Below are 7,561 nucleotides of genomic sequence, written 5' to 3'. Positions count from 1 at the left end.
GGGGGAAGGTTAAGGGGGGAAAATAGGAGATATATCTACTACTATCCTACCTTATAATAGAGAAACATGAAAATTGACTGCACCTCCGCTATGCCCATGATTCGGCCTGAGAGAGGCTGGGGGCGGGACTCCGGGTTGCCTATCCGGCCGTTGAGAAGACCAAGATGGCGGCGCCCAATCCTCTTAGTTCCGGGGGTCCCGTGCAGCGATCGCCACCTGGGGGGCGTGGCCGGGCCCAGCCAGGCACTCCCGGGGGTCCCGGGTGGCGATCGCCACCCTGGGGGGCGGGGCCGGGCCCAGCCAGGCGCTCCCGGGGGTCCATGGGGGCGTGGCTGGGCCCAGCCAGGCGCTCCCGGGGGTCCATGGGGGCGTGGCTGGGCCCAGCCAGGCGCTCCCGGGGGTCCCAGCTGGCGATTGCCACCCTGGGGGGGCGTGGCCGGACCCAGCCAGGCGCTCCCGGGGGTCCCGGGCGGCAACCGCCACCCTGGGCATGCGTGTCCGGGCTGAGCCAGGCTCTCCAGGGGGTCCCGGGCGGCTATCGCCACCCTCGGGGGGCGTGGCCGGTCCGAGCCAGGCGCTCTCAGGGGATCCGGGGGCGATTGCCACCCTGGGGGGCCGTGGCAGGACTCGCCGAGCCCCTCCCAGGGTCCCTGGGAACATTGGAGGCATGTGGTTGCTGAGACCCAGACCAGTCCTCTGGCCACAGATTCATACCTTTGCAGAGACCTAGGGCAGGGATCTGCCTCATCTGCAGAGAGACAGAGGTTCTGCAGTGCCCCCAAGACATGGGTGGGCCCAGCCAGAGATCAAGGGGCATGGAAGGACTCCTGGCAGAGGGGCAAGGACCCTCACCCCTGAGGCCGGGGTTGAGGGGTGGAGCCACCTCAGTGAAGGGGTGCTGCCCTGCAGGGTACTGGACTGACTGACATGATTCAGAGAAGCTCCCAGTGCTAATGGGCCTCGCTCAGGCGGCCTTCACACTTCAGAGGCAGTGACTACTGCTCCTGCCTTGACCCAAAAGCAAGCTCGCTACACCCTGCCCCATAGCAGAGCATGCCTAGGTAGTGAGTGGGAAGCCTTCCACCTGCTTCGGAGAAGGGGGGGCAGTAAAGAATCGGGGTAGAGGAAAGAACGTGGAGCATCCGCAATGAAGAGGTGCTTGAGAAAGAGGCTCGGAAGCCTGACTGGAAGGTTTGTTCTGTCTGCTGGGCCGCTGCCCCTTAGGAAGCGCAAAGAGCATGGCTCTGAGGGCTTCCTGTGTGCTCTGAGGGCTTCCTGAGTCAAGTTCCACGGCCAACTGGAATTGGCCTCAGTTTCCTGGTCTGTAAAATGGATGAAGCGTGTCCCAGTGCCTTCACTGAGCTTTGATGGCCAATTGAGACATTATATAAAGAAAATGAGGGAAGAAGTGAGAAAGAAAAGGAAGGACAAAAAACACAAAAGAAAGATTGAGAGGAACCTGTAAACCCATTGTCACTTAAATAGGGAATATAGTCAGTAGTGTTGTAATGATGGTATGATGCCAGGTGGGTACTGGAAATATCGGGGAACACTTTGTAAAGTATATGATTGTCTAACCACTATTCTGTAACTAATATAAAACCTGAAACCAATACAAAATAATGTTGAATGTAAAGAAATGAAAATTGGAGTGAAATTTTTATAAATTTCAAAGTTTAAATAAAAGTTGTAAAGGAAGGAAGGGGAGAATAAAAAGTGTTTTTCATTTTGCCACTTCATTAAAAAGACAGTTGTCTTTATGTGGTGCTTTTATACTTTTCTAAGTCATTATCTCATTTTAATTTCCGGGCAACTTAAAGACAAGATAAGTATTCCCTCCACTATTCAAAGAAAGGAAATCTTGGTGTCTGGTCCTAATGATTCAATCGGCAAGCCCTTATTGTAAAGCAGGGTTAGTAAAACTTTCTGTGCAGGGTCATATCTATACTAATAAAAGCCTTGGGGGTGATCAGGCCAGCAGGGGAGGGTATTTGGGGGCAATCAGGTCCGCAGAGGAGCAGTTAGGGGGCAATCAGGCCAGCAAGGAAGCAGTTAGGGGGCAATCAGGCAGGTAGGTGAGCGGTTAGGAGCCAGCAGTCCTGGATTGTGAGAAGGATGTCCAACTGCAGGATTAGGCCCGATTCCACAGGAATCGGCCTAAACCTGCAGTTGGACATCCCCTGAGGGGTCCCATATTAGAGAGGGTGCAAGCTGGGCTGAGGGACACCCTCCCCAGTGCACGAATTTCATGCACCGGGCCTCTAGTATGTAATACTTTAAACAATAAAATAAAATTTAAAAAATAAATAAATAAAGATAAGTTCTAGTGTGTACCTAAATTTTTATTTTATATTTATTGTATTTTTATTGTATATTTCATTTCCCTTTTGTTAAAATTTCATTTACATTCCATTTCCTTTTTGTTTTTAAGTGTTTATGAATTAAACAGTACATTAGACATGTACTGTATGCAAGAAAGGTGAACATAGGGAATCATTTTGGGGGTCTGGAATGGGTTAATTCAATTCACATTGTTTCTAATGTGAAAAAACGATTCACTTTTGGAACAATTTGCTTCTCAAACAGCCTTCTGGAATGAATTCAGTTTGAGAACCATGGTTCCACTGTATTTTTGCTCCTGGAAGGTCATCTCCATGAAATTTCCCCTCATTTTTGCAAACGTGAATCCTTTTCATCCTTCAAATTCCAAGTTCAATGCATTCATCTCAATGATTCTCCCACCAGTGGGTATGAGTTCCCTTTCCTCTGAAGTTAGAAGCAGGTGCTCCAATGTCTTTTATGGACCCTATACATTCTAGTTAACATATTATGACATTTGGAGAGATGCCTGTTCTCTTTGCAAAATTTTAAACTGCTTTGAGGAATAATACATGATTGTCTTATCCCAGTGTCACTCTCAGTGCTTTACACATATTAGGCCCTCGATAATTATTCATCGAAGAGACAATGAAGCACATTTCAGACTGCAAAATTAAAAGATATTCCTGTCTTAAAAATCTACACTAATAAAAGAGAAACATGCAAATTGACCATACCTCCGCTACAGCCACAAGCCACACCCACCAGCCAATCAGGAGCGAGTATGCAAATTAACCCAACCAAGATGGCAGTGGCCATGGAGCTGAAATGAGCAGGAGGCTTGGGTCGCTGGTGATGGAGGAAGCCAAGCTTCCTGCCCGCCCTGGCCGGCCCTGGCCTCTGCTCAAGGCTAGAAAGTTTCAATTATAGAAGATAAATAAATCCCAGATACTTGCTTCTAGCTGACCCTGGCCTCCGCTCAAGGAGGCACTGAAAAAAAAAGGAGGGGCTGGGAGCTTGGGTTTCCAGGGGGTGATCATTCTAGGATGGGACGGCAGTTGTGGGTGATCAGGCTGGTGAGGGGCGGGGCCATTGGGGGTAAGCAGACCAGCATGGGGGCCAGTTGGGAGTGAGCAGGCTGTCAGTGGGGGTCAGTTGGAGGTGATCAGGACAGCATTGGGGCAGTTTGGAGTGAGCAGGGGGCCAGTTGGGGGTGAGCAGGCCAGCAGGGGGGACAGTTGGGGGTGATCAGGCTGGCGGGGGGAGGATTTGGGGGCGAGCAGGCCAGCAGCGGGGGGCAGTTGGGTGTGAGCAGGCTGGCAGGCAGAGTGGTTAGGGGCAATCAGGCAGGCAGGTGAGCGGCTGGAGCCAGCAGTCCCAGATTGTGAGAGGTATGTCCGACTGCCAGTTTAGGCCCGATCCCTGTAAACTGGCAGTAGGACATCCTTTGAGGGGTCCCAGATTGGAGAGGGTGCAGGCCGGGCTGAGGGACACCCCCCACCCATGCACGAATTTCGTGCACCAGGCCAATAGTATTATATAAATGAGAAATTTACACTTTGACTTTATGACAGATGCAATTCAGTCTTTTTTTTTTTTTTAACAACAACACACTCTCAACTGGAAGCCTATCTCTTTCTATTTCTTGGTTTTCCTCTTGCCTTTTAATTTGCCAGACTGCCAAAAGCCCTTCATGAATTTTCAAGATGATTATCACAGATGAGAATGTAAGAAATATTCAGACCTGTTAAAGAACTTTCCGAGTATATTTGAGCCAAAGTGTCAACAATTGCCTAGAATCTCAAGGCATTGAGATAATGCTGCAGAGAATGGCAGTTTTGCATTTTTTTAAGAATATAACAGAAGACCTAAGTGGATTATATGAAACTAGAGGCCCGGTACACGAATTCATGCACTGGTGGGTCCCTCAGCCTGGCCTGTGGGATTGGGCCAAAACTTGCTCTCTGACCTCCCACAAGGGGTCCCAGATTGTGAGAGAGCACAGGCCATGCCAAGGGATTCCATTGGTGCATGATCAGGGCCAGGGAGGGACATGGGAGGTTGGCCAGCCAGGGAGGGACCATGAGAGGGCTCCAGGGCATATCTGGCCTGTCTCGCTCAGTCCCAATAGGACAGACCCCAGCAGCAAGCTACCCTACTGGTAGAAGTGTCTGCCCCCTGATGGTCAGTGCACGTCATAGCGACTGGTCGACCAGGCAACCGTCTGCTCCTTGGTGGTCAGTGCACATTGTAGTGAGCAGTTGAGCAACCTTAGCATATCATTAGCATATTATGCTTTGATTGTTTGAATGGCCGACTGGTCAACTGGACACTTAGCATATTAGGCTTTTATTATATAGGATTTATTGGTGATAGATTAGGGAGGCAGGAGAAAGCAAACCTGGGGAGGGGGGAAACTCTGGGATTGGATAAAAAGTAAAATGAGCCTGGCCCCTGTGGCTCAGCAGTTGAGTGTCAACACATGTAGGAAGAGGTCACTGGGTTTGATTCCAGATCAGGGCACAGGCCCAGGTTGTGTGGTCTATCCCATGAGGGGAGTGTGCAGGAGGCAGTCAGTCGATGTTTCTCTCTCATGGATGTTTCTATCTCTCTCTCCTTTCCTCTGTAAAGATTAATAAAAACATAGTTCTTAAAAAGTAAAATGATATATTTTTTATATAGGTGGGTATAGGATAGTTAATAGTCAACAATTAACATGATAAAAATAAGAAAGAGACTTCTTTTCCTCCTTGGCTGCTTGAAGATCAACCTTCATCATGAATGACACAGTAACTATCTGGACCAGGAAGTTCATGACCAACAGACTACTTCAGCAGAAGCAAATGGTCAATGATGTCCTTCACCCTGGGAAGGTAACAGTACCCAAGACAGAAATTTGGGAAAAACTAGCCAAAATGTGTAAGACCACACCTGATGTCATCTTTGTGTTTGGATTCAGAACCCACTGTGGTGGTAGCAAGACCACTGGCTTTGGCATGATCTATGATTCTGAAATGTGAAAATTGAACTGGAAAGCATGATGTTCCTCTAGGCAGGATGATTCCCTGGTCCTTATCCGGTGGAGTCAAAGAATGAAATCACAGACAAAAGGTTGTATAGTAAAAGATGGAAATTTGTGGAGAAACAAGCACAGACTCCCACATGGGGAGAGGGAGAGAGTCCCACTAAGACCCTTTTTTCTATGGTTTATAAAGGCTGCAGTTCTTTGTGCCCTGACATCCCCTCTTATTGGTCACAATCCCCTCTAATTTGTTCACTATAGCAACTCTAGAGCTCAAACCTCATGTGAAGTACGTGAGGTTCTCTTCTTTTTCTCCCTTATTGTTCTCTATTCTCTTTGGGCTTTCTTCTTTCCTCTCTGAATGAGGGGCTTCCTTCCCTTTATTCTGTAAATGTATACCTTCTGCAGCTCCCAGCTCCCTTATTCAATGGAAATGTACCTTCTGCAGCTCTGTGGTCCTGTGCTTTTTCCATGGACCCCTTAATTCCTAAAATTTCCTAAACCTGCCTATTTTACCCCTAAAAACTCCTTTCAATTCCTTGGATTACACAAAGAAAAATGAACCCAAACATAGACTTGTAAGCCATGGCCTATATAAGAAGAAGACCTCAAGAAAACAGAGAAAGGAATGCAAGAACAGAACGAAGAAAGGCCAATGTTGGTGCTGGCAAAAAGAAGGAGTAAAGATTCTTCAGTGACTATCTCTGGTGATTGTGCAGATTTTTCATGAGAGGATTAATAAACTAAACTTTTATGTGAAAAACAAAAAATAACAATGAGAGGATTTGTAGTCTCTGCCTTGGTGCATTGGTTGTGGCCTGAGGGGGCCAGAAAAAGGGAAGTTACCCTCACATTCCAAAGGAATGTTTTGGCAGATGAAAAAGACAATAGACAGTCTCAGTTAAGGTAGAGATTGACTTTTGTCAGGAAATATTGTAGCCTAGGACATGACTGCCTGCCATAAACTACTTTTAGTAAAAAAAAAAATTAATTTCAGACCATCCTTTGTGGTTACTTTAGGTCTCTGAGTTTGCAAGGCTGACACACAGGCCTTCTGGGAACTAGTCAGGTTAGCAGGTGGCCCCTTTTCATCCACACATTCCACTTTTGGTTATAAATTAATCCAAAGGATGTATTTATGAGGTCCCATGGTGTTAGGAAGGCTTATTTTTAGGAAGTCTTAGTGTTAATTTTTTTTTTGTTGAATAATGGACCATTGGGGATGGGACACAACCATAATTTTGAATTGAAGTTAAGGCCAAAATTGTTTTTTTCCCCCCAAATGAAAAGCAGGTAAATGGGAGGCAATCAAGTCTTATGGGCATTTATTAAAAAATATTCTGGATTATTTTTAATGCATAAGTTATTATGATTTAAGTTTTGTTGACTTTATTTTTTTAAAACATTTTTTAAAATATATTTTATTGATTTTTTACAGAGAGGAAGAGAGAGGGATAGAGAGTTAGAAACATCGATGAGAGAGAAACATTGATCAGCTGCCTCTTGCACACCCCCTACTGGGGATGTGCCCACAACCCAGGTACATGCCCTTGCCCGGAATCGAACCTGGGACCCTTGAGTCCGCAGGCCCGACGCTCTATCCACTGAGCCAAACTGGTTTCGGCTGATTTTATTTTTTATATTTAGTATAATATTTATTTATAGTTTGAGGGCATAATATATATATTTTTTAGTTTTTATAATTTGACTATGAGATGGATTTTTATTTACTATGGTGTATTTTTTTCAATTGGAAATATTTAGATGTTGTTATTAATTTGATTGTTGTTAGTTGTATAATTGAAAGCTGTAATTTTTATGTGTTTTTTCATTGGGGCCAAGAGTATAAGAATATAATGTTGCAAATTATAATTATTATTTAAAATTTCAGAGGCCAGGAGAACAGTAAGATTTTTATAAGTAAATTTTGTTGTGTCTTAGCAGTAGTTATAGAGGGCCATGTTTTTATATACATTGTAGTTTTTATTAAAATGAATATAGTTAGTAGTCTTTGTTGGGTTAGGAGGTAAGTATATCTTAGAATTGGGTTTTGGGGTTTATATGTAAATTTTAAAAATATATTTTTATTGTTTTTAATTTCTTTATTGATTAAGGTAGCTTTTTTGTAATAATATATATTTTTTTAATTTTAAAAGAGAAATTATAGCCGGGACCGGTTTGGCTCAGTGGATAGAGCGTCGGCCTGCGGACTCAAGGGTC

The 7,561-nt window shown here is 45.4% G+C and overlaps 1 pseudogene; it reads left to right on the top strand.

The window, feature by feature from the left end:
- Window positions 1–5,096: 5,096 nt before the first annotated feature.
- On the top strand, window positions 5,097–6,025 carry LOC129149361 (40S ribosomal protein S24-like; annotated as a pseudogene).
- The last annotated feature ends 1,536 nt before the right edge of the window (window positions 6,026–7,561 follow it).

Source organism: Eptesicus fuscus, chromosome 1 (genome assembly GCF_027574615.1).
Source record: "Eptesicus fuscus isolate TK198812 chromosome 1, DD_ASM_mEF_20220401, whole genome shotgun sequence".
In the NCBI taxonomy this organism is placed as follows: Eukaryota; Metazoa; Chordata; class Mammalia; order Chiroptera; family Vespertilionidae; genus Eptesicus; species Eptesicus fuscus.
This window is presented reverse-complemented; position numbering and strand designations above follow the sequence as displayed.